Source organism: Hippopotamus amphibius, chromosome 9 (assembly GCF_030028045.1).
Source record: "Hippopotamus amphibius kiboko isolate mHipAmp2 chromosome 9, mHipAmp2.hap2, whole genome shotgun sequence".
In the NCBI taxonomy this organism is placed as follows: Eukaryota; Metazoa; Chordata; class Mammalia; order Artiodactyla; family Hippopotamidae; genus Hippopotamus; species Hippopotamus amphibius.
Window position 1 is genome coordinate 33,671,066 of NC_080194.1, and position 26,425 is coordinate 33,697,490.

Here is a 26,425-nt window from a genome sequence, read left to right on the forward strand (position 1 = left end):
ACCTCACACCAAAGTAAAGGTGCCATTTCCTATGGATCTTATAGTCCTATTGTCTTTTTTTTTTTTCCCCCATACCCAGCCCATTTCACTCATTTACAACCTGCCTGGCCCTGAGGTCTTTGAGTTTAAAACTCTGGTTTGTTAGTCCTTAAGCTTTATCAGCCTTAACTGATTGTTCTCAGGGAGTAAAGAAGAAAGAAAGAGAAAGAGCCTAAGTGATGGTCTTCCTTTTGTGTATGTTAACTGGAAAATAATCAGATCTTCCACACTAGGTCTCCCATCCATGAGCATCTACCATATATTAGGATACTGTTATCTTCTGTTAATTTAGACAAGAATATGCCCTACTCAGGAGGAGGAAGGAGGAAAGAGAAAAACCCCCCTAGCCACAAATGTCAATTGCAAAAATACTGGTGAAAATGTGTAATTTCCATCATTATGGAAGAAAGGAAATAAGAAAAGATGAGAAAGGAAGGAAAGAAGGAAGGAAGGGAAGAAGGAAGGAAACTATCATTTATTGAGCACCTACTAAGTGACAGTCAGTTTGCAATATTGTTCTATTTAATTGCCACATCTTCCCTGAGAAGGATTATTACTGTCATTTTTTATTAATTAGAAAGCTGGACTTTTAGAGAAGTTAAGTCATGTTTCTGGGGTCACAGGTCTAGTTGAGTGGTAAAGGTAGGATTCAATCCCAGGTCATAATGACTGCAGAGCCCACACTCCTTTCCCTACATCACTGGGCTTCCCTAGCAAATGACAACGTAGGGATGTAAGCCATTCCAATATGCAAGCTTGAAATCAGTCATTTGCCAAAAACCACAGAGGCAAAATAAGAAATACAACTCAGGACTCCTGTCCCAACCTCAGGGAATTTTTCTTCAAATCCATTGCAATAACAAGGGAAAAAGAGAATCACTAAAAATCTTTGAGAACTTCTCCCTCCTTGAGGCAGACACCAACCTCAGCAGAGACTTACCTGATTCAGCTCATATGATCAGAAAATGCAAGGCTCAGAAGGACCCAAGGTAAGCTCCTCTAAACTCTCTTTCCATAGTTAAAAAAAATGGAGCCCAGTGTCACGAACAGCTAGAAGTAGAGCCTAGTCTAGAAGTTTCCTTCTTCCTAGTCAGATTCTCTTTACTCTCCATTGAACAAAGAGAAATTGGAAGAATATGAGGGGCCATCCCAGGTCAGACCTACAATCCAGCCTACCAAAGCCAGTCTTTGAACGAGGCAGGTAGACAGTGATGTGATTACATTTGCAGGTGGTAAAGGATTTCCCTGCCCAGAAATGCCTCTTCTCCATGCTTGTCTCTCTGGCCAAAACATTATAGATCCACTCCTTTGGATAAAGGTACTCTGTTTTGGGAAGGAGCCCCTTGTAAAATTGCATGCTTTTTATAAAGTCCAGGCCAACTGTCAGATATTAACATGCCAATGCGGGTTCAATAAAGAAAGCTGATTTCCAAGGGTAGAAAGCAGGCGTAAAGCAGATGGCTTGAGACCCAGCACATGCTTGCATATAGTGAGAGTTTCTAAATGTCCATTGCCTCAAACAGAATTGAATCATATCCACTTTCAAGCCAAAGATTTTTACATTTTATTGCCCTTCTCTAGACCTTTAGCTAATGCCCAAAGTAAAATCAGTTGCTCTGGGGAAGAACAGGTTTCTAAAGACAATAATAATAATATGCAAGTAAATAAATTCTTCCTAAGGAATGGGAGGGTCACTCACACACTAAAAAGTAAAGGTATAAGTCTCCAAACAGGAAGAAAAGCAATTATCTGTCAGTTCAATCTCCTAGTTAAATGTAAATAGAATTTAGTTGTTTACCCTTTAATAGTCTATATGCAAGATCAGGTTTGACCTCAGAGCATTTTAATAATACTGAAATCAGCTAGGAGCATTCTTTTTCCCTCTTTCCACACTGTACTCTTTCAAAAGAAGTCACAATGCATAGCCCATACTAAAATAGGGGAGTTATATTCTGCCTCCTTGAAAGTGAAATGTCTGCATAAGTTATTTGGAATCCTCTTGCACAGGATATTGATTTATTAATCTCCATTAATTTATTCAATCACATATTTCTATCCGTATGGACTCATGAATATTTATTTTCCACTTTAGTATAATCCAACACTTTTTTTTTTTTTCTCATATTGCTCCAGCTTTGACCATTGGGAACTCTTTCCTTTTGCTCCTGTGTCACTTTGATCTACCCCCATCATTGTGTTTCACTGGGCACTTCCTTACTTTCTGGTACTATACAATGATCCAGGAGTTAGAAAGCAAAAGGAAGGAGAAACAGGCTTTACACTACTTCAGCTATTGCTACAGGCAAGCATGATCGTGGAGATACTGGGCTTTTCTGTGGCAAAGGTCCAGAAGCTGCCCTAGCTTCCTGGTGAGAGGCAACTACAGTTGTAGTAGCTTTCAGACTTAGGTTCTAAGACCTTCCAACAATATTGTAAATACCCCATGTTAAGGTTTTTCTGTGTAAAGTAGTTGGAGAGGTTTCTGCTTGCTGTGAGGGAACACTGACTGATACAAATGATTCTTGAACATTTTACAATTTGGCCTCAAATCCTTATACCTCAAATCTTATCTCCAGTCGTTCCTGCAAGGATACTTCATGATGTAACTACACAAGAATATTTGCCATTCCAGAATGTAATCGGTGTTATGCCCTCTCATCTTTGTGTTAGTTATCTGTTGCTGCATGACAAATTACCCCTAACCTTAATGGCTTTATAATAACACATCATCTGGAGTGGTTGTGGGTCAGGAATCTGGGTGTGGCCAACTGGGCCCTCTGCTTCAGGGCTCTCACAGAGCTGCAGGCAAAGTGTCAGCCAGGGCTGTAATCCTCTCAAGGCTTTTCTTGAGAAGCCTTGAGAAGATACAAGTTCATTCACACGGCTGTTGGCAGGATTTTGTTCCTTGTTTGCTATTGGCCAAAGGCTGCCCTCAGTACTTTCCCATGTGGAAGTCACTACTGGGGCAGCTCACAGAATGGCAACTTGCTTCATCAGAGCCAGCAAGGTTGAAGTCAGAGAGTGTGCTAGCAAGACGGAAATCATCTTTTACACCTAATCTTGGAAGTGATATCCCATTATTTTTGCCATATTCTATTATGCCCAGCTCACACTTAAGAGGAGGGGATTATACAAGGGCATGAATAAATACCAAGTGGTGGGGGATCACTGGGAGTCATTTTAGAAGACTGCCTCCCACGACATTAATGGTTCTTCTCATTCCTTCTCTTTGCAATGTGCATGTCTATGTTATCATATGATACATGGTACTATTGCTACTTGTATTAGAAAAACTCAGTCTTCTTCCTGTGTGTCTTCACTCTCGTACTATTGCCACACACACAACACTTCTGACACCAGATATGTGTGGGCTTTTCTCCACAACAAGCAATTCTCTGGGACACCAGCTGGGTATCCTACAAGTTAATTTTGACACAGTCCACTTGGAGATAGTGTCAGATCCCACAGGTTAGGGGTTCAGTTCTACAAGCCTGCCCCTCCCTCCTATTTCAGACACCAATCAAATTCCAGGTTGTTACCCATGCTTCTAAACCATTGGCTATAAAGCAGAGGTTTCCACTACCCCCTCCTCAGGTTTGATTAATTTACTAGAATGGCTCACGGAACTCAGGAAAACAGTTTGCTGTTTACCAGTTTATCTAAAGGAATGTGATAAAGGATAGAGATGCACATCCAAATGGAAGAGATGCACAGGACAAGGTATGTGGGAAGGGGTGCAGAGCTTCTATGCCTTCCCCAGATGCACCACACTACCAGCACCTACAGGTGTCACCAACCTGGAAGCTCTCTGAACCCTGCACTTTGGGAGTTTTTATAGAGGCTTCATCACATAGACATGATTGCTCATTAAGTCATTTTCCAGTCCCTCTCTGGAGAATGGGGGGTGGGGCTGAAAGTTCCAAGGTTCTGATCATGACTTGGTCTTTCTGGTGACCAGCCACCATCTAGAAGCCTGCCAAGAGTCACCTCAATAGGACAAAAGACATGGCTATCGCCCAGCAGAAAACTCTAAGGGATTTAGGAACTCTATGTCAGAAACCACCGTCAAAAACCAGATATTAGAACAAAAGATGTTCCTAATGCTTTTATCACCTAGGAAATTACAAGGGTTTTAGGAGTTCTGTGCCTGGACCTGAGGATACTATATATATATATATGTATATATATTAGCACACACACATCGCTGGCTTTCAGTAAATGCTGAATGAATGAATGAATGCATACACTCGTTCAGATTTCACGAGCTCCAAGTCAGTACCTCTATCCAGCTCTCTGTATTGAGTGTTAAGATCATTCAATACAGGGTCAATTGTTCCTGACCACCCAAATATTGTTCTTCCTCATGACTTTTTCTTGGTTTAGAATGCAGTTGTGAACAAGCCAGAAGAACACATGAGGGCTATTGTACTTGAACTTTACTCTATGAGCTGGCCATTGACTCACCTCTATGAGTAATCTCATATTAATATTTATTTTAACAAGGAAACTGTGGTGTGTTTTGGACTGTGGTCAAGTTAAAGCTGAGCTCCCTCAGCAACCACAAAAACCAATAAATATTAGTAAAATTTGGCTCCTTGGTCCCTAGATTTTTGTTCTAGTCTTTGAAGTCTAGAGTGCTTTCTTGGCAATCTGAAATTCTGTATACTAAATTCTAAGATTTTCTAGAGATTAGAACTGTTTGGGGGCATTTCCAGACTTTTTTTTTAACTACTCCAATCGTTATTTTGTTTGGATTTTTGTTATAAGGTAAATTGAAGACATTCTTCTGTGATCAAAAAAAAAAGAAAATACAAATTCAATTAAAAGTAAAATCTCAATATCAAAAGACCTAATAGAATACTATGTTCTGCATATTCTTTTACCTATGAAGATTATCATTTCATCAAAAGCTAAAATTTTAAATAATAGTAATAACAAAGACTTGGGTAACAAAGACTGCATAAAGCTATGGTATCATAGCAAAATATCTTAAAATCACATCATGTTTTCTCCATTAGTAGATTTCTTAAAAGATTCTATTAAAGGTATACTATCAAGTGTAACTTCTATGTAGTAAAGGTATGAGGAAGAGATGTCTGAAGATCCAGCATAGAAACTACACTTGGGTTATAAATCTGGAGAGGAGGGTGGGATGAGGCATATGCCACCGGTAGACATCAGAGATGATGTGAACTCATCATGGGTTTTGACTAGTGTCTAGGCAGAGGCAAGAGGCAAACCTGATGCCAGTGTAGACTGAAATATGGCTTTGTCTGTGGGAGATGTTGACCTATGTCTGAAACCCCAGTGCAGGTAGATCAGAGCACTAAGATGTTCAGTGAAAACGACACTGATACTTCACTGAGTAAGCTGGGTGGCCTGCATCTGCATGGGAGAAATGTCATGTGGTGGCAACCAGAGCTGGGGAACACTTCAAAATTTAACAGAAGCAAGAGAATGTTCCCATCCTTGCTCCCACCTCTGTATGTCTCCTTTTCAATATCTCCTCACGGGAAGAGTCATGACTAACCTGATTGGTAAAGGCAAGGACCTCTAGTCCTTATTTTACTGGTGAGTGGAGTTATTCTGCTTCTAAGCTCAGGACTTATTCATGTCACTCAACTGCTTCCTGCCTCAGATCCTGGCAGGGCCTGGTCCCTTGAGGCAGGGCAGCCGTCCTCATCCATCACTTCCACACTATATATGTGGTTAGATAAGTGGACCTGTGGCTCCCACTGCATCCTTCTCTTTTTGGTTAGTATTTAGGCCTCCAGCCTTAAGCCCTATGCCCAAAGCAGCTTCCACAGAGGGCCCTGCAGTGGGGTTTATTGGCTGATATCTATAAAGTGTGGGTAGAGGCAAAGATCATTATCCTTATTACATTATCTATACTTCCTTTATCCCCCTTTTCTAGAATGATGGCTTGGGAAGCACCAATATAATCTGCATTTATCTGGCTCTGTTGAAGCACAAGCCTACTCCTTGAAAAAAAAGCAACCCTCCAGGTTTATCCAGAAGCAGGCAGTTCAAATGTGTTCATGAGCAAGTGTGGTCACCTTCCATTTGGCATCAAGTTTTTTCCCACTGCTCTTGGTCTAATTCCACTCCAGTAAATGCTATCATAGCTTCCATTAGGCACTCTGGCCATTTTTGCTTGTTTCTTCCTTTTCCCACCAAGCACCATGACTATTTCCTCTAGGTATCAATAAATCTACCAGGAACCACAGTCCCTACTGAGCACTGCTTCTATTTCCTCAGGGAACTGCCACACCCACAAGACACCACTGACTCTGCCAGACTCTGCTGCTGCTTCCCTGGTAATAATATCCTCTGTAGCATCTACCAACTAACAATGCTATTCTCTTGATGACACCTTGACTACTAGAGACTGCTGCTTTTTCCTCCAGCCACTGTAAAATTCTACAGGCTCTGCCATCTATGCCAGCTATTATTGCAGTTGCCTGACACCAGCACTGATGTGCTGGAATCCCTGAAGTACCAAAGCTAAGGAATGTGCTGGATAGGCTTGCTGGATTTAGCAAAACAAACACCAGGATGCCCAGTTAAATTTGAATTTCCGGTAAACAATAGGTAACATTTTAGTCCCATATATTTGAGTGAAGTAATATTTGGGACATACTTATACTAAAAAAACAAATCTGTTGTTTACCTGAAATTCAAATTAACTGGGCATCCTGTTTCTCTAGTAACCCTAGTGTGGGACAAGTGGAGAATTAGTGCTTCTCTCTCCATTTGTGATTAACTCCATTTGAAATGGACCAAAGCGGTACTTACCATCACTCATTATACTGACTTTTTAGTGCAGACAGCTTTTGCAGTTTTTATTAACATCCCTCTATAAATCAATGACATGGACTTGATTCCATGGGAATTGGTTCATGGATTAAATCTAGTTAAAATCATCTCACTCCAGCCCCCTCCCCATCCCATGACTAAGGCTTTACTAGGCAATCATTCATGATGGCTTGGATTCCTTTCCCCTTCAGATGAGTTCTCTCCATAGAGGGAAAAGAGAGGAAAAGAGGAGGAGGTGATCCCAATCAGATATTAAAACATATTATAAAGCCCCTATAATGAAAACAATGCAGTACTAGTACATGAAAAGACTGACCAAGATTTAAAATCTTGTAATATTAAATTTAAATTAGGGATAGCAGTATGAACTCTAGATTATCATTTTCTTTTCAATTTCCCTAGCTCTGTTCATGAAAAAGGACTAGAAGCAATGACAATCCAATAGCTATGGATATATCTAGAGACCAGACTGGACCTCTACATACCATTCCCCAGTAAAAGGATCCAGAATTCCTTGGAGGAGTGGCTAGTTCCAGATCTGGAGCAGGAAATATAGAAGATGAGCCAGGGACCAGAACACAAGGAAGCTATCAAAGTCTTGCCAAAAAGACCATATACTGTGATTACCATTGGCTAAAAATGGGACTATATAAACATCAAAAGTAATAATAAATGCAATTGATCAAATATATAAAACCCACGAATTCATAATTATACTAAAAAAGTTAAAATTCCACACACATTGGACACAATTGCAAGTAACTAGGTATCAACTCCTTTAGAGGAAAGAATTTGACATTTCTCCTTTCTTTCCTTTATGGACAGTATTTCAGGGTAATCAAATAGCCTTGGTTCATAAGCAGAAGCCTTTCACAGAAGTGATGTTACTAAGTGTTCTGATAATTAGAAAATCACCATTTTGTAACCCCTAATAAGATGGGTTCAGACTGCCATCATAAAGGATGAAGCATTAGATGAAATATTATGGGAACCCCAAAGATCAGTCTTAAAGCAGATATCGTCGGCCTCCGGATGTGATGCAGCATGAAGTGCACAGCACAACCCATGAAGTATTCCTGCCAAAACAGTTGAACGGGAAACAAATCAAGCCTCTAAAGTCAAACTGCATATATAGGAAATATGGCAAGAAAAGGGAACAAGGTAAATGGAAGAAAACAGATAAATCCAGAATGTAGGGATAGTCTATACAACCATTGACCCAGAGTAATAGTCCCTTTGCATTAATGTAGCTAAACCTTAGTTCCTAGTCATTCAATCAAACACTCATCTAAGTGTTTCTGTGAAGGTATTTTGTAAATATAATTAAAGTCCGTAATCAATTGACTTTAGGGAAGGGAGATTATCCTAGATAATCTGGGTGGGTCTGATTCAATCAGCTGAAAGAATTTAAGAGCAAAACTGAGGCCTCCCAGAAGAAATTCTACCTGAGTGTAGTAGTTTCAGCTCATGCCCAAGAGTTCCAGCCTGCCCTTCCAGACAACTTGCTCTACGAATTTCCAACCTGCTCTAACAGCCACAACAACTAAGTCAATCTTTGCAATAAATCTCTTAGTATATATTTCCTACTTGTTCTGTTTCTCTGGTCGAACCCTAACACACCCACTTTTTGTAACAAGTTGATAGCATGAGAAAAGCAGGAGAGATAGACTGTTCTAAATTTAAAAACTTAAAATCTTACGATCAAATGCAATGAGATACCACAAAGTGTTGCGCCGAGATCAATGATCATAGAAAATAGCGATGAAGGATCCTAATTCAAAACAAATCAATACAAATTTACTGTCCGTAAAAAGACATTTTTTTACATAATCTGGGAAATATAATTATGGACCAGCTGCTTCTAGTCCTCGTTTTCCATGTAGTAGGTGATGAACAAACCTGGGTTTTGCTCTCTCGAGATAGACTTTGTCATTTCCCATTAGTCTGTCTGTCTCTCTGACAACAAGGACCCAAAAAAACAAGGTGAATAGCTTCCAGGACTGGAGCAGGTAATCTCTATGTTGTTCTTGAACTTTCTCACTTCATTTCTCCCGACCCTGTCTGTATGCATTGGATTGATTTTTCATTGGCACGTACACGATAGTGGTAAGGTTTGAGGCTCACATTTGCTTAAGGAGAAACATGACTTCTTTCATCTGTAGTATTATTAGGCTCAGCTGGTTTAGAAAAAAAACAGGCTTCCAGAGGCAAGAGCTTAAGGGAGCAGAGACAACTGATTGATAGTAGTAAAATGTTGGTGTGAAAGGATCTGACAGCTAGGGAAGAGAATGTTAACTTGTCCCCTAGCCAAAAAAAGGTGTCAGGGAAGTGGATTCCTCTGGTTTCAGTCAGGTAGCGAGCGTTCAAAATAAAAACAGATAGTGGCAGAGGAGTTGTTGGCAGGAAAATGGGAATTCCTGGGGTCAAACTGAGGTGGCTGAGGCAGAGAAGAAGTTTGCTGCAGGTGAGGGATGAGTTACAGCACAGGTAGGTGGGTCATGGAGAGTTGTGTTAAGATCAGAGAGGGCAGAACAGCGTGATGAAGGATTGTGAGGGAGGGTGTTGGGAGCTGGCTTGGACTGACAGGATAATGCAGGGGTAGGGAGTATACAGAACTGACTCTCCCCAAGATTCAGAAAGATCTTTGGGGCAATGGGGTGGTAAAATCATCCACCTAAAACAGTTCCCAAAACTAGGGCCCATTTTGTTGACCTGCTCTGGCTTACTGTTGAGCACCAGCTCCTTCATGGTATCGACTTAAAAGATAATATTTTAAGTTGCTTGGTCTGGCAGCAAGATACAAGATAGACGGAACAGATATGTTTCAGGATAGGTTTCAGGTTGATCACCTAAGGTATACTCATCTATCTGTGGACACGGATCTAATATGGAACTTAGACTGAGATGATAGCAATAAATGAGAATGGGTTAAACCCAATTAAAGTAGAGTAGCTAAAACATGAAGTTCTGAAATCAGACAGTGGGTTGGAATCCCCACTCTGCTTGGGAAGTTATTTCACCTCCCTGGGACTGTTTTCTGTCAAATTGAGATATTAGTATCTTTAACATCTGTCTTTTAGGACCATTGGAGGCTTCCAGAAGAACATATAGAACACTAAGAACTCACAAGAAAAAAAGGATTAAAAAAAATGAGAAGAAATTTTTTGGCTGCGTTGGGTCTTCATTGCTGCATGTGGGCTTTCTCTAGTTGTGGCAAGAAAAGGCTACTCTTCCTTGCGGTGTGCAGTCTTCTTATTGCCATGGCTTCTCTTTGCTGTGGAGCACAGGCTCTAGGTGTGCAGGCTTCAGTAGTTGGGGTGCATGGGCTCAGTAGCTGTGGCTCGTGGGCTCAAGAGTACAGTCTCAGTAGTTGTGGTGCACGAGCTTAGTTGCTCCATGGTATGCGGGATCTTCCCCAACCAGGGATTGAACTCATGTCCCCTACGTTGGCAGGCGGATTCTTAACCGCCAGGGAAGTCTCAAGAAAAAATTTCAAAGAATGTACAGGATACCATGACAGAATGCTTTAGGAAACTGAAAGACATCTCTTTATATGACTGAGCCTGGGAGACCAGAAGAAATATTAAAGCCACTTTGATATAGAAATTAAGTTCAGGTGCCATTACTATGGTATTCATTCCTATGGGAGATACCCCATGTAGTTAAGGAAGTATAGGATTGATACATCAATGAAAGTTAACAATTGGCAATGTTGATTTGGGAATCATCTGTATATAGGTGATAATTAAAGCTATGAGTGCATGAACTTTCCAAATGTTTAAAAATAAAAGTAGAGGGCTGAGGCCAGAGCTTGAGAAGCAGCAGCCTGAGAAGAGGGATCAATGAGATGTAAAAACCTCAAAGTGCAACATCCTGGAAGATGATGATGCTTTCATCTTAACTGTAGGTGACGCCTTGCTCCTCCATAGTCTACAATGATTTAATTAAAAGCAGTAATACATTGTTAGGGAAAGCACTAGACTAGTGGCCAGAAAATCTGTATTCTAACCCAGTTCAGTTAACTTGCTCTGTAGTCATTAGTTGAACCATTTCCCACCTTTGGATCTCAGTTTCCTCATCTGTAAAAGAAGAATGCTCGACCAGATGATTTATTAAACAGTTATTCCAACTTTATGATTTTATTAATTACATACAGGAAGTTAAAAGTATTTACAACCCATAGCCACTAAAAGCCTTCCTCATATATTCCCACAGACCTGTCACAGATGTTTAGTGACCTTATGAAAAGCAGGAGACATGGGACATACTTTCCTAGAAAAATATTTCGAAAGTCTCTGAAATTTTCCTGGTCTTTACTACAGAACTGTGTTTACTACAATTTTATTGAAGCCTCTGTGTTTTAACTGGAAAATACCTATATAAACTATGACAATCTGAATACACATTGCAAATTCCAAGATTCATTGTAAAAGGATCCTTCTTCTTATAAAAGGATTAACTTAGAGTTTTCTTCTCACATAACTCTTTTTTAAAGTTTTTCTTAAAATTGTAGTTGATTTACAAGTTTGTGTTAGTTTCAGGTGTACAGCAAAGTGATTCAGTTTTATATATATTCAGATTCTTTTCCATTATAGGTTATTACAAGATATTGAATATACTTAGACCTTGTTGTTTGTTTTATATATAGTAGTGTGTATCTGTTAATCCCAAACTCCTAATTTATCCCTCTCTCCCATAACTGTTAATATTTATATTTATGGTTTCCTACATTTTTCCTACACTTTTTTATATCTGAAAGAAAAATAAAGGCTTCCTTATCTTGCTACAAAACAACTTCATAAATCCTATTCCAGAGAGAACTTCTAATCTCTTCTATTATGGGTTTTAAGATAATCCTTATTACTGTCCTATTGTTTTACATTCTAGCTAATTTATGATGTTTGTGCAAAGTTAAGAAAAAAGCTGTTATGATGAGAAAGAACTATCTAGAGATGTCAATAGTAATACTAAATACTAACTTTTAAATACTTTAGTCTTGTAGTCTTGCCTACAGTCCAATCCTCACTATACTCTCCATGAGGTATATAAGAGTACTGGCTCTATTTTATAAAATTGAAGGCAATTTGCAAAGTGATTTTCCTGACTCCCAGGCTCAGATCAGGCTGAAATATAAAGCTTCTTAAAATTTAAACAGACACATCTTTTCCCCCAACATCATTAAGTTATAATTGGCATATAATAAACTGCGCATGATAGAAGTATACAATTTGAGAACATGTATACTCCTACGAAACCATCACTATAATTAAGAAAATGAACATATGTATCACCCCAAAAAGTTTCCTCCTGCCTCTAAGTAATACCTTCCTCCCACTCATCTCTACCCTGGCAACTTTTCATCCCCCACCCCAAGTAACCACTGATCTTTATGTCACTGTAGTTTGGATTCTCTAGAATTTTTATATCAGTGGAATCACACAGTATGAATTGTCTTTCGGTCTGGTTTCTTTCACTCAGAATAATTACTTTGAGATTCATCCATGTTGTTGAGTATATCAATTGCTCATTGCTTGTTAATTCCTGAGTAGCATACCATTGTGTGGATTAACTACAGTTTGTTTTCTGTTCACCTATTGATGGACATTTGGGTTGTTTCCTGTTTGGGCCTATTACAAATAATGCTGCTATGAATGTTCACGTATAAGTCTTTGTGGGTAAGTACCTAGGAGTGGAATGGCTGGATCATATGGTAGGTGTATGTAGCTCTTTTCAAAATGGCCAAACTTTTTCCACAAAAAGTTGTATTATTTTACATTCCCAACATGCAGTATATGAGAATTCGGCAGTTCTTCCACGTCCTTGCCAACACTTTATATGATCAGCTTTTTAATTTTAGCCATTCTAGTAACTAGGGTGTGCAGTGATATCTCATTGTAGTTCTAATTTGCATTTCCTTAGTGACAGTGATGTTTAGCATCTTTTCATGTGCTTATTTTGTAATCCATATATTTTCTTTGGTGAAGTGTCTATTTAAATTTTTTGTCCATTTAAAAAAATTGGTTCTTCGTCTTCTTATTGAATTGTAACTGTTCTTTATATACTCTCGTTAGAAGTCCTTTATCAAATACATGTTTCGCAAATACTTTCTCCCAGTTGATGGCTTGCCTTTTCGTTTTCTTAAGTGTGTTTTGAAAAGCAGAAGTTTTAATTTTGAGGAAGTAAAATTTACTAATTTTTTCCTTTTATGGACTGTACTTTTTGTTCCACTTTTTTTAATCTTTGCCAAATCCAAGGTCACTAAGATTTTTCTCCTATGTTCTCTTCTATCAGGTTTATAATTTTAGTACTAAATTTAGATTTATGATCCATTTTTAGTTAACTTTTGCACATGGGATGAGGACAGGGTCGAAATTCTTTTTACTTTTTATTTTAATTTTTGGCATATGCTATCCAATTTTTCCAGCATTATTTGTTGAAAAGATTATTCTTCCCTCATTGAATTGCTCTGGCATATTTGTTGAAAATCAATGGATCATATTTGTGTACATCTATCTCTGCACTCTATACTGTCACACTACTCTGTCTTTACACTGACACAACGCTGTGTTGATTACTGTCTCTTACGAAGTCTTAAAGTCAGGTAGTGTAAGTCCCTCTACTTTGTTTTTCTTGATCAAAATTTTGGCTACTTTAGGTAGCATTTTCATAGAAATTTTAGAATGAGCTTGGTAATTTCCACAAAATGAACCTGCTATGATTTTTATTGGACTTGCCCTAAGTCTAGAGATCAGTTCAGAGAAAAATGACATTTTAAAAATATTGAATCTTCTGATCCATGAACATGATATATCTCTGTACTTAGACCTTTAATTTCTCTCACAGTAATTCACAGTTTTCAATTATATGTCTTCCACATTTTGGTCAAATGTATCCCTAAGTTTGTGCATGTGTGTGTTTGTTTTGGGGTTTTTTGCTGCTATATAGTATTTTAAAAAAGTCAAAGTCTAAATTTTCATTGTTACTATAGAGAAATAAGCTGATTTTTATATATTGAGTTGGTATCCTACAAAACTCACTTCTAGTTCTAGTAACTTTTTTTTGGTAGTATTTCATAGTATTTCTGTCTGCAAATACAGTGTTACTTCTTTCTTTCCAATGTGAATGCATATTTAAAAATTTGTCTGGTTAAAAAAAAAAAATTTGTCTGGTTTTATTGCTCTGACTAGAACCTTCAACACTGTATCTAATTGAAGGCAATTTTTTTTCAGAGAAATAGTCCTAACTCCTGGCCCAGATTAGGCTCAACTATAGGACCTTTTTGAATTTAATTAATTTTTAAAAATCATTATATATGGTTCATTATTAGGCCGTTAGTTTTTCCCACATTCAAATATTCATCAAAGGTTCAAATGTTGAACAATTACTGCATGCCAGGCTTTGTGCTGGTTGTCAGGGAGACGGTCCTCAGTACATTCTCCATAAGGTACAAAAAGGGAGTACACATAACACACCATTGTAAATCAACTATACGTCAATAAGATTTTTTTTTTTAAGGAGTACACAGACATATGAATCTGGCCCTAATGAAGTCTCACCATCTTTCTGAGGCAGTTTAGAACAAGAGTTAAAAGCACAGGCTCAGGGTTTAGTCAGCTTGGGTTTGAATCTGCCTCTGCTGCTTACTGATTGGTTGACCTTGGAACACTTGACGTTCCTAAGCCTGTTTCTTCAACTGTTAAGATGAGAGTATAAATAATACCTATCTCATAGGACTGCTGTAAGGATTAAATGAATGAATACCTTTAAACTACTTAGAACAGGGCTTGGCATATAGTAAATGTTCAACAAATATTATTTATTATTAGAGGGCAAGATTAATTCTTGCAAGGTAAATCTACAAATGACTGGGGAAGGGTGAGTGTGGCAACATTCACAAGCATAAGAAGTACTTTAATTTAGCCGCTAAGCATAAAAGGCGGTAGTGCGAGTCATACCTGGGTCTAAACCCTTGCTCTGCTGTTTACTGGCTGTGTAACTTTCAGCGAACTATTTAATCAAGAGCAATGCCTATAAAGTGCCTAGTATAGTATTTGGCACACAATAATAATAACACTTGCCATTTACTAGGGCTTACCATTTTGCACGCTGTGCTGGTTACTTTCTATATATTCTCTTTTATGCTTCTTAATCTAGCTAGGTGAGAATAACGCGCCCCCTTCATGATCAAGAAACGAAATGACCTTTGTGTAGCTATGACCAGTGGGAGATTGAAGGCCTAATGCGCAGTGGCTTGGAATCCAATCCTTGACCAAACCGGGGCTGCAGTGCTTTTGTCACCAGCTGGGCCCTCGCTCAGGGCATGGGGCCAGGAGAGGCGGCAACCCGCCAGGCTACACTCACGACCGCGCCGCCCCACGGAGCCTAAGCCTCAAGGAGCCTGCCGGGCGAGGCCTCTCCCGCCGCCAGCAGGGCCCGGCCCTCTCCTTGGCCTCCGCCGCCACCCTCCCCTATCCGATGGCCTCCGGGGCCCGGGCCTAGCACGTTCTCAAAAGCAGCGGAAGCAGCGAGCAGAAAGGCGGGGCACCGTCTCCAAGCAACGCGCGTGGGGGGCGGGGCTTCTGCGTCACTGAGGCGCGACAGGCTTGCGGCGGGAGCAGCAGCCGCTGCCTGCGGGTCCGAGAGGCTGGCCGAGGCGGCGCCGTTGCTGCTGCTGGAAGCGCGATGCCTTGAACCCAGGGTGAGCTCCGTAGCGCTGGCCTGTCGCCGCTTGCTCTCCCCGCTGCTCCACAGCCCTCGGACGGAGAGTAGAAACGCCGGCCAGGCCTCGACTGCCGGGCCGGGCTTCAGTGGGGAGACAAGCCCCGCCCCGCCGCCGCCTTTGCTAGGCCTCGACTTAGGCTGCGGAGCTGGCTCGGGAGGCCCTGTTCTTGGTCGCACTTCTCTAAGCCAGTGGTTTCCGGTGGCAGGGCGTGGAAGTGGCTTGTCCCGTTTGGGGGGAGTAGTTCTGGGGGACCAGGAGAGAGCTTTTCCTCCTCGAGCGCGGATCCGCTTTTGAATGTTGCCGCCGGCGCAGTCAGTCGGCCAGCGGACGTAGCAGATGGTAACAGGTGCGGGTGCGCTTGAGGAGGGGAGGTGGCGGAAGGGTGATGGTGTGTTGAGTTAACGCACTAGTGAGGCTAGGAACCAGTGCAAGAATCCATATTAGAAACCCGTGCCTGGTGATGGCTCAGAGATGGCCAAGTCTGTCTGCTGAGCCCGCCCTCCCTTTCTAAATTAGCTTTGGCTGCTCTGCTTCCCAAAGTACTGGGCTTGTCCAACCAGCTACCGTGAGACCCGGCAGAGACCAGAAGTTTTCTTGTTACTAATTGTAGTAATCATTCCTGGAAAGGACACTTTCTGTGTCACTTTTGAAATGATTTCTTTGTTATTTTTATCGTGTTACAGAATGTGAGTTTACTATTACTGCTCAGGTTTAAAAATGGCAGTGTACGTCCGTATTCTGACCCTGTCCTATTTCACGGTGCCACCAGGTGATGCAGTTCTTATCTCTAGCGTGTTTAGAAAGCGGCCGTGACACTTCGTGTGGTTTATAACTCTTAGATCTTATGCATGAAGTGATTCTTTTCCACTTCCCCCCGCCCATTCTTCTTGCTATGAAATGAGCTCCATCCGTTCCGCACTTCGTCTGTAACATGAGGTACCCCGGACCAACGGTCCTAAATTAGTTTCCTCTGTATTGGAAAGCATCACCCGGCCAAGAAGTGATGCTTTCTGAATTCAGAACTCAAAAATAGTATGAATATTTCTCCTTTCCTCTGATGCTGCCTGGCTGCAGTTTCTAAGTATTTTCCCCCAGGATATGATTGTGTGTTTCCAAAATGTGTTCTTTGTCATTTGGTATAAGTGAATTTTATATTTGGCGTGTGTTGCCTAATCCTTGTTAGTTCACATTTAAACACTTGACACGCTTCCTTTCCCTTTCTCTTCTCCAAAAGGCAGAGAATGTCCAGAGAGAATTCTTAAAAATGTAGTTAGAGCATTTTTCCAGATATGAAATGTATTTAGTAAACACCATGGTGATATCAGAAATCCATGTTTTCAGTCTCCAAGTCCTATCCTTTTGTAGTTTCTCTTTGTATAAAATTTTTGTCTGATTAAGATCTTTGAGCCCAGAACAGGCATTCCAGACTCTATAGTGGCTCTGACTAGTCTAATTGTTTGAAGTAGGGTCTGTTATAACTGCTGTTACTTTCTTGTCTTGCAGGACAGCTGATAGATAATCTCTTTACAGATCTAGAGTTTGAGTAAGCAATGAGTAATAAAATAAATTGTATCTTTAGGGACCTAGTTTTTAGTACTTAGTTTTTAATCACTGATGCTAAAACCGACTTAAAATAGTGAAGTAGTGAAAATAGTTGATGATTATTTCAACTATATCTCTTTTGTAAGTAAAGAAGTTGATACAAAATTTCATGGAGAACAGGTTTCCTAAATACTACAGTATTTGTGACTAGTGATCTTGTTGTACTTCCAGGCTTTTCATCTTTGCTTTAATCCTTTTATGAATGGATATGATTTAAATTTTCATGAAGGTTTTTTTTTCCCAGTTACCCATGATGTGATTTTTATATCTTTATAAAGAATATTTGAACTACAGCAGTTCATTTTGTTAGAAAAGAAGTGATCAACTGTATGTTACCACCCACCAGAGAATGAGGCATTTTTGGAATCCTTGATATTCTTATGAGTTTCAAAATAACAGTTATTCTTTATTTAGAAAATCCTTCAAATTTTTTTTTGAAAGCACATTGTTATCCTGATTGAAAGTACTAAATTATAGGGGCACAATAGTGTGAGAGCTGCCAGTTCTTTGAGAAGTCTTAACCAGAGATTTATCTTTTGCTGAATTCTATGCCAGTGGCTTGCAAATTAAGTTCCTATTCAGTACTGCTATTTCATGATCTAGAGGGAAATATTTTGCTCATACCAAATAATGAAAATTTCTCAATTTACATAAACATTAATGATAAATTTTTATAATTTTATATTTTTTCTTACATGTATTTTTTTAACTTCAGCTTCTCTCCAACTATTAGATGAGTGAACAAGTTAACAGAAGTCAATAGAATACTAAGTTAATGATAAAAAAACCAAAAACTGCCAATAATATTTACTGTATCCATTCATAAACATTTCTTGTGTGCTTATGTATCTGCCAGAAGAGAGAACACAGCTGTTACCCTCAAGAAGCTCGTAGAGGGGGATGGTCAAATGACCTAACTGATGATATGTGCTGTGATAGAAGAATGTGCCGAGTCACCAAAGAGGGACATTGAAAAACCTGTGGCGGGTGACTAGAGGGTGGCCTCAGCAGATTGTTTTGTGAACATGCATGCACCCTTGATTGTGGTTGCTTTGCATCTAGATAGCAGAGTCATATTTTTATGCCCGTGATGGATGTTGATATTTATCGTTTTGTGGTATTCCACCAAATGAACTGTAAATCCCAGGCCCTCTCTACTGAACCAGGTTGAAAACCACTGTTCCATGCTCTTTCAGTAGTCTCGAGATAGTGTTCCCTTTTAATCTGAGGAGTTAATAATCAGGTTGCCCCGATACCTGTTACCAAGTGCAATTACAAGATGACAAGTTCATATGCTGCCTCAAATTATACATTTTTTTCAGAGTTAGGGCACCAGTTCAAAACAATATGGAAACAAAAGGGACAGTTGTTTTTTTTTTTTTTGGGGGGGGGGACACTTTTTAATTGAGGTATAATTGATGTACAATATTATATAAGTTTCAGGTGTACAACATAGTGATTTACAATTTTTAAAGGTTATACTCCATTTATAGTTATTATAAAATATTGGCTATATTCCATGTTGTACAATATATCCTTGTAGCTCATCTATTTTATACACAAGTTTGTATATCTTACTCCCCTATCCCTATCTTGTCCCTCTCCCCTTCCCCCTCCCCACTGGTAACCACCAGTTTGTTTTTTGCTATATCTGTGAGTCTGTTTCTTTTTTGTTATAGTCACTAGTTTGGTTTTTTTTTTAGATTCCGCATATAAGTGATGTCATATGGTGTTTGTTTTTGTCTGTCTGACTTACTTAGCATGATAATCTTTAGGTCTTTCCATGTTGCTGTGAATGGCATGATTTCATTCTTTTCTATGGCTGAGTAGTTTTCCATTGTATATGTGTACCATATCTTCTTTTGCTTTCTTCTGTTGATGGACATTTAGGCTGCTTCCATGTCTTGGCTATTGTAAATAGTGCTGCAGTGAACACTGGAGTGCACATATCTTTTTTTAAAAAATTTTATCAGAGTATAGTTGATTTACGACGTTGTGTTAGTTTCAGGTATACAGCAAAGTGAATCAGTTATACATAAACATATATCCACTCTTTTTTAGATTCTTTTCCCATATAGGCTATTACAGAGTATTGAGTAGAGTTCCCTGTGCTATACAGTAGGTCAATATTAGTTATCTGTTTTTATATATAGTAGTGTGTGAATGTCAATCCCAGTCTCCCAGTTTATCCCTCCCCACCCCACCTTTCCTCCTTGGGAACCATAAGTTTTGTTTTCTACATCTGTGACTCTATTCCTGTGTTATAAATAAGTTAACTTGTGCCATTTTTTTTAGATTCCACATATAAGCGATATCATATGATATTTGTCTTTCCCTGTCTGACTTACTTCACTCAGTATGACAATTTCTGGGTCCATCCATGTTTCTGCAAATGGCATTATTTCATTCTTTTTTATGGCCGAGTAGTATTCCATTGTATGTATGTACCACATCTTCTTTATGCAGTCATCCCTCAATGGAGATTAAGGATGCTTCTATGTCCCAGTTATTGTAAATAGCACTGCAATTGATATTGGGGTGCATGTATCTTTTCAAATTATGTTTTTCTCTGGATATGTGCCCAGGAGTGGGATTGTTGGATCATATGGTAGCTCTATTTTTAGTTTTTTAAGGAACCTTCATTCTGTTCTCATAGTGGCTGTTCCAATTAACATTCCCACCTGGAGTGTAGGAGCGTTCCCTTTTCTCCACACCCTCTCCAGCATTTATTGTTTGTAGATTTTTTCATGATGCCCATTCTGACTGGTGTGAGGTGATACCTCATTGTAGCTGTGATTTGCATTTCTCTAATAATTAGTGATGTTGAGCATCTTTTTATGTGCTTTTTGACCATCTGAGTGTCTTCTATGGAGAAATGTCTGTTTAGGTCTTCTGCCCATTTTTTGATTGAGTTGTTTTTTGACAGAGCTTCATGAGCTGTTTGTATATCTTGGTGACTAATCCCTTGTCAGTCACTTTGTTTGCAAATATTTTCTCCCATTCTGTGGGTTGTCTTTTTGTCGTGTTTGTGGTTTCCTTTACTGTGCAAAAGCTTTTAAGTTTAATTAGGTCCCATTTGTTTGTTTTTGTTTTCATTACTCTAGGAGGTGGATCAAAAAAGTTATTGCTGCAATTTTTGTCAGAGTGTTCTACCTATGTTTTCCTCTAAGAGTTTTATAGTGTCCAGCCTTACATTTAGGTCTTTAATCCACTTTGAGTTTATTTTTGTGTATGATGTTAGAGAATGTTCTAGTTTTATTCTTTTACATGTAGCTGTCCAGTTTTTCCAGCACCATTTATTGAAGAGACTGTCTTTTCTCCATTATATATTCTTGCCTTCTTTGTCATAGATTGATTGACCATAGGTGCGTGGGTTTATTTCTGGGTTTTCTATCCTGTTCCATTGATCTATTATCTATATTTCTGTTTTTTGCAGCAGTACCATACTGTGTTGATTACTCTAGCTTTGTAGTATAGTCTGAAGTCAGGGAGCCTGATTCTTCCAGCTCATTTTTCTTTCCCAGGATTGCTTTGGTTATTCGGGGTCTTTGTGTTTCCATACAAAGGTAAAATTTTTTTGTTCTAGTTTGTGAAAAATGCTATTGGTAATTTGATAGAGATTGCATTGAATCTCTAGATTGCCTTTGGTAGTATGGTCATTTTGGCAGTATTGATTCTTGCAATCCAGGAACATGGTATATCTCTCTATCTGTGTCATCTTTGATTTCTTTCATCAGCATCTTATAGTTTTCACAGTACAGGTCTTTTGCCTCCTTAGATAGGTTTATTCCTAAGTATTTTATTCTTTTTAAGGCAGTGGTAAATGGGATTGTTTCCTTAATTTCTCTTTCTGATCTTTCATTGTTAGTGTATAGGAATGCGAGAGATTTCTGTGTATTAATTTTGTATTGCTACTCCAGCTTTCTTTTGATTTCCATTTGCATAGAATACCTTTTTCCATCCCCTCACTTTCAGTCTGTATGTGTCCCTAGATCTGAAGTGGGTCTCTTATAGACAGCTTATAGACAGGTCTTGTTTTTGTATCTATTCAGCCAGACTATGTCTTTTGGTTGGAGTATTTAATCCATTTACATTTAAGGTAATTATAGATATGTATGTTCTTAATGCCATTTTGTTAATTGTTTTGGATTTGTTTTTTGTAGATCTTTTTTCTTCCTTCATCTTTTGTTCTCTGTGATTTGGTGACTGTCTTTAGTATTGTGTGTGAATTGCTTTCTCTTTTTTGTGTCTGTATCTATTGTAGATTTTTGGTTTGCAGTTCCCATAAGGTTTTGATATAGCTGTCTATATATATGATTATTTTAAGTTGCTGGTCTCTTAATTTCCGGTGTATTTCCAATGTCCTGCATTTGTACTCTCCTCTTCTCACAATTGCTGGCTTTGATATCATATTTGTGTGTGGATGATTTCCTACCTTTATTTTATATTTGCCTTTACCAGTGAGCTTTCCCATTTGAATTTTCTTGTTTCTAGTTGTGGCCTTTTCTTTTCTGCTTAGAGAAACTCCTTTAGGATTTGTTGTAAAGCTGGTTTGGTGGTGCTGAATTCTCTTAGTCTTTGCTTGTCTGTAAAGCTTTTGATTTCTCCACCAAATCTGAATGAGGGCCTTGCTGGGTAGATTATTATTGGTTGTAGGTTTATCTTTTTCATCACTTTAAATATATTGTGCCACTCCCTTCTGGTCTGCAGAGTTTCTGCTGACAAATCAGCTGATAACCTTATGGGGAGTCCCTTGTATGTTATTTGTTGCTTTTCCCTTGTTGCTTTTAATATTCTTTCTTTGTCTTTCATTTTTGTCAGTTTGATTAACATGTGTCTCAGTGTGTTCCTCCCTGGGTCTATCTTTGTGGGGCTCTCTGCACTTCCTGGACTTGAGTGTTTCCTGTTTCATGTTAGGGAAGTTTTTTGCTATAATCTCTTCAAATATTTTCTCAGGCCCTTTCTGTCTCTCTTCTCCCTCTGGAACCTCTATAATGTGAAGATTTAATGTTGTCCCAGAGGTCTCTGAGACTGTCCTCATTTCTTTATATCTTTTTTCTTTATTCTGTTCTGCGGCAGTGATTTCTGCCACTCTGTCTTCTAGCTCACTTATTCCTTCTTCTGCCTCATTTATTCTGCTATGGATTCCTTCTAGTGTATTTTTCATTTCAGTTACTGTATTGTTCATCTCTGTTCTTTAAATCTTCTAGCTCTTCGTTGAACATTTCTTGTATCTTCTTGATCTGTGCCTCCATTCTATTTCTGAGATCTTGGATCATTTTTTACTGTCATTACTCTAAATTATTTTTCAGGTAGATTACCTTTCTCTACTTCACATAGTTATTCTTTTGGGTTTTTGCTTGTTCCTTCATCTGGAACGTATTTCTCTGTCATCTCATTTTGTCTCACTTTCTGTGTTTGTGGACCCCTTTCCACAGGCTGCAGGATGATAGCTCCTCCTGCTTCTGGTGTCTGGTCCCTGGTGTGTGAGGCTGGTCCTGACACTTGTGCAGGCTTCCTGGTGGGAGGGACTGGTGCCTGCCTACAGGTAGGTGGAGCTGGGTCTTGTCCCTCTGGTGGGCAGGGCCATGTCAAGGGGTGTGTTTAGAGGTGGCTGTGAGCTCAGTATGGCTTTAGGCAGCCTGTCTGCTAACACTTGGGGCTATATTCTTGTCTCGCCCGTTGTTTGGCTTACGTCCAGCACTGGAGCCTGTAGGCTGTTGGGAGGGCCAGGTCCTGGTGCTAAAATGGTGACCTCCAGGAGAGCTCATGATGATCAGTATTCCCTGAGGCCTCTGCCACCAGTAACATTGCCTCCACAGTGAGCGACAGCCAACCCTTGCCTCCACAAGAGACCCTCCAAAACCTGCAGGTAGGTCTAGCCCAGGCTTCCATGAAGTCACTGCTTTGTGCTGAGTCACAGTGCACATGAAATCTTGTGTGTGCCCTCCAAGAGTGAAGTCTGTGTTTCCCCCCAGTCCTGTGGAGCTCCTACACTCAAGTCCCACTGGCTTTCTAAGCCAATTGTTCTAGGGGCTCCAATGCCAGACCCTCAGGCTGGAGAACCTGATGTGGGGCGCATAACTCTCACTCCTGTGGGAGAATCTCTGTGATATAATTATTTTCCAGTTTGTGGGTTGCCCACCTGGCTGGTCTGGGATTTGATTATATCACAAAAGCGCCCCTTCTTCCATCAAGTTGTGGCTTCTTCCTTGTCTTTGAATGTAAAATACATCTTTTTTGTAGGTTCCAGTCTTTTTTGTCCATGGTTGTTCAGCAGTTAGTTGTGATTTTGGTGTTTTTGTGAGAGGTGGTGAGCTTAAGGCCTACTCTTCCATCTTTTCTGGAATCAAGGGGATGCTTTGATTTGCATGCTTGCTGCCTCTTTCCTCAGTGTGTGCTGGCTGTTATTCCCTTGATATGAGGTGTGTAGGTGCGGCAGCCCATGTGCACTCCCAGTACGGCAGGGGCAGCGATTGGTGCATGCTCCCATGTATCCCAGTAGTGGCCACAGCCCATGCACTCCCAGGACAGCAGGGACAGCGATTTGCACCTGCCTGCTGCCTGTGCATGCTCCCCAGATGGTGGGGGCAGTGATTGGTGACTGCTTGCAGGTCTCCCAGCAACAGTGGCAGCCCTTGCACCCTGGGACAATGGGGGCAACACTTGGTGCCTGTTCACAGGTCCTGCAGGAGCAGTGACTAGATCCCACTCGCAGGTCTCTTAGTGGTGACAGTGGCCCGTGCCTGCCACTGGAGCCCACGGTGGCAGTCGCAGTGGCCTGTGCCCACCTCTGGAGCCCATGGTGGTAGTGGCAGCTCATGCTTGCCCCAAGAGCTTGTGTAGGTGGTGTCCTGTTGGCTGAGAGCATGTGTTCAGGGAAAGAAACTCCTATTGTCATCCCACCCCTCTCCTTGCATGCCCCTCAACAATGGCACCTTGCCTTTCTGGCAGACCCACACTTCTTCTGAGTGCACCCTCAATTGCCATACTCCAGCCTCTTCAGGCTGTCTGCACACAGCCAACCCCAGTCCTCTCCCTGGGTCTGACCTCCAAAACCCAAGCTTCAGCACCCAGCCTCCACCCACACCAGTGGACAAGTGTCTCAGGCTGGGGAGCATAGGGTGGCAGTACCAACGTCTATACAGGTCAGTCTCCATTTTTGCCTTCTGCAATCCAGTTTCTGCACTCTGCTCAAGGATCCAAAGCTCCCCTTTCATCCAGGCTGATCTCCCGGCCAGTGAGGGGACTTCCCAGGATGTGGGAGCTTTTCCTCCTTCACAGCTCCTTCCCTGGGGTGCAGGTCCCATCCCAGTTCTTTTCTTTCTCTCTCTCTCTCTTTTCTTTTTCTTTTGTCCTACCTGGTTATGTGGAGGTTTTCTTGCCCTTTAGGAAGTCTGAGGTCTTCTGCCAGCATTCAGTAAATGTTCTGTGCAAATTGTTCCTCTTGTAGATGTGTTTTTGATGTATTTGTGGGAAGAGGTGAGCTCCATGTCCTACTCCTCTGCCATCTTGATTCCTCTCCCTTGTAGTTTTGATTTGCGTTTCTCTAATAATTAGTGATGTTGAACATTTTTTCATGTGCCTATTGGCCATCTGTATGTCTTTGAAGAAGTGTCTGTTTAGGTCTTCTGCTCATTTTTTGATTGGGTTGTTTGTTTTTTTATTAGTGAGTTGTCTGAGTCGTTTGTATATTTTGGAAATTAAGCCCTTGTTGGTTGCCTCATTTGCAGACTGATATTTTCTATCAGTCTGTAGGTTGTCTTTTTTGTTTTGTTTATGGTTTCCTTTGCTTTGCAAAAGCTTATAAGTTTAAGTCCCATTTGTTTATTTTTGCTTTTATCTCTGTTGCCTTGGGAGACTGACCTAAGAAAACATTACTACAGTTTATGTCAGAGAATGTTTTGCCTATGGTCTCAAATAGGAGTTTTATGGTATCATGTCTTATATTTAAGCCTTTAAGCCATCTTGAGTTAATTCTTGCTTATGGTGTAAGGCAGTGTTCTAACTTCATTGATTTACATGTTGCTCTCCAGCTTTCCCAACACCACTTGTTGAAGAGACTGTCTTTTCTCCATTGTATATTCTTGACTTTTTTTTCAAAGACTAATTTACCATAGGTGTGTGGATTTATTTCTGGGCTGTCTATTCTGTTGCATTGACCCGTATGTCTGTTTTTGTGGCAATACCATACTGTTTTGATTACTGTAGCTTTGTAGTATTGCCTGAGTCTGGGAGGGTTATGCCTCCAGCTTTGTTATTTTTCTTCAGGATTGTTTTGGCAATTCTAGGTCTTTTATGGTTCCATATACATTTTAGGATTATTTGTTCTAGTTCTGTGAACAATGTCATGGGTAATTTGATAGGGATTGCATTAAACCCGTAGATTGCTTTGGGTAGTATGGTCATTTTCACAGTATTAGTTCTTCCAGTCCAAGAGCATGGAATGTTTTCCATTTCTTTGAATTGTCTTCAATTTCCTTTATCAATGCTTTATAGTTCTCAGCATATAAGTTTTTACCTCCCTGGTCGGGTTTATTCCTAAATGTTTTCTTGGGGGGAGTGGAATTTTAAAAGGGATTTTTTTTTACATTCCCTTTCTGATATTTCATTGTTAGTGTAAAGAAATACAACAGATTTCTGTATGTTAATCTTGTATCCTGCTACTTTGCTGAATTTATCAGTACTAGTAGTTTTTGTGTGGAGTCTTTAGGGTTTTCTGTATATATTATCATGTCATCTGCATATAATGACAATTTTACCTCTTAAAAGGGACCATTTTCTAACTTAGTAAACAAGCAACTAGATCTTTTTAATATCTGTTTGGTGAGCATATTGATTAAATTTTCATGAATATTTTACATGAAATCTTAAGACCATATATTTCAAAAGTTTGATTTTTTTCTTTGTTAAGAGTTGTAGGTATAATTTAAAGTTATCAGTGTGGTTGATTAGAATATTTTATTGCATTTTTATTAATTCAGTACAGGAATGCTAGAGGGAATTTATGTTTCACTTTGGGAGTGAAGTATTAGGTTAGAGGTTACCTTCTCCACTACTCATTCAAGCAAAAATTTTCCCTAAAACACTAATTAGATAAACTTCTTATTTTTGCTTAAACACCTCCACCTTTCCAATGAAAGCAAGCTCACATACTTTACAAGACAGCCCTTAACCCTTCTGGATAATTATGAATGATAAATTCTTGTGTTGACCTGAAATCAGCCTAATTTATACTGGCCATTC

General features: G+C 39.8%; 1 protein-coding gene across 4 annotated transcripts in view; it reads left to right on the plus strand.

The window, feature by feature from the left end:
* Nucleotides 1–15,456: 15,456 nt before the first annotated feature.
* The window catches only part of RNF141 (ring finger protein 141), a 49,314-nt gene continuing 38,345 nt past the window's right edge, over nucleotides 15,457–26,425 (plus strand). The window contains exon 1 of one of the 4 annotated variants that reach the window (XM_057695768.1): nucleotides 15,457–15,553. The gene's annotated coding sequence lies outside the window, so the exon portion shown is untranslated. Of the gene's footprint in view, nucleotides 15,554–15,619; nucleotides 15,924–26,425 lie in introns of those variants that run through there. The other 3 variants (XM_057695770.1, XM_057695769.1, XM_057695767.1) reach the window with 3 other exon arrangements.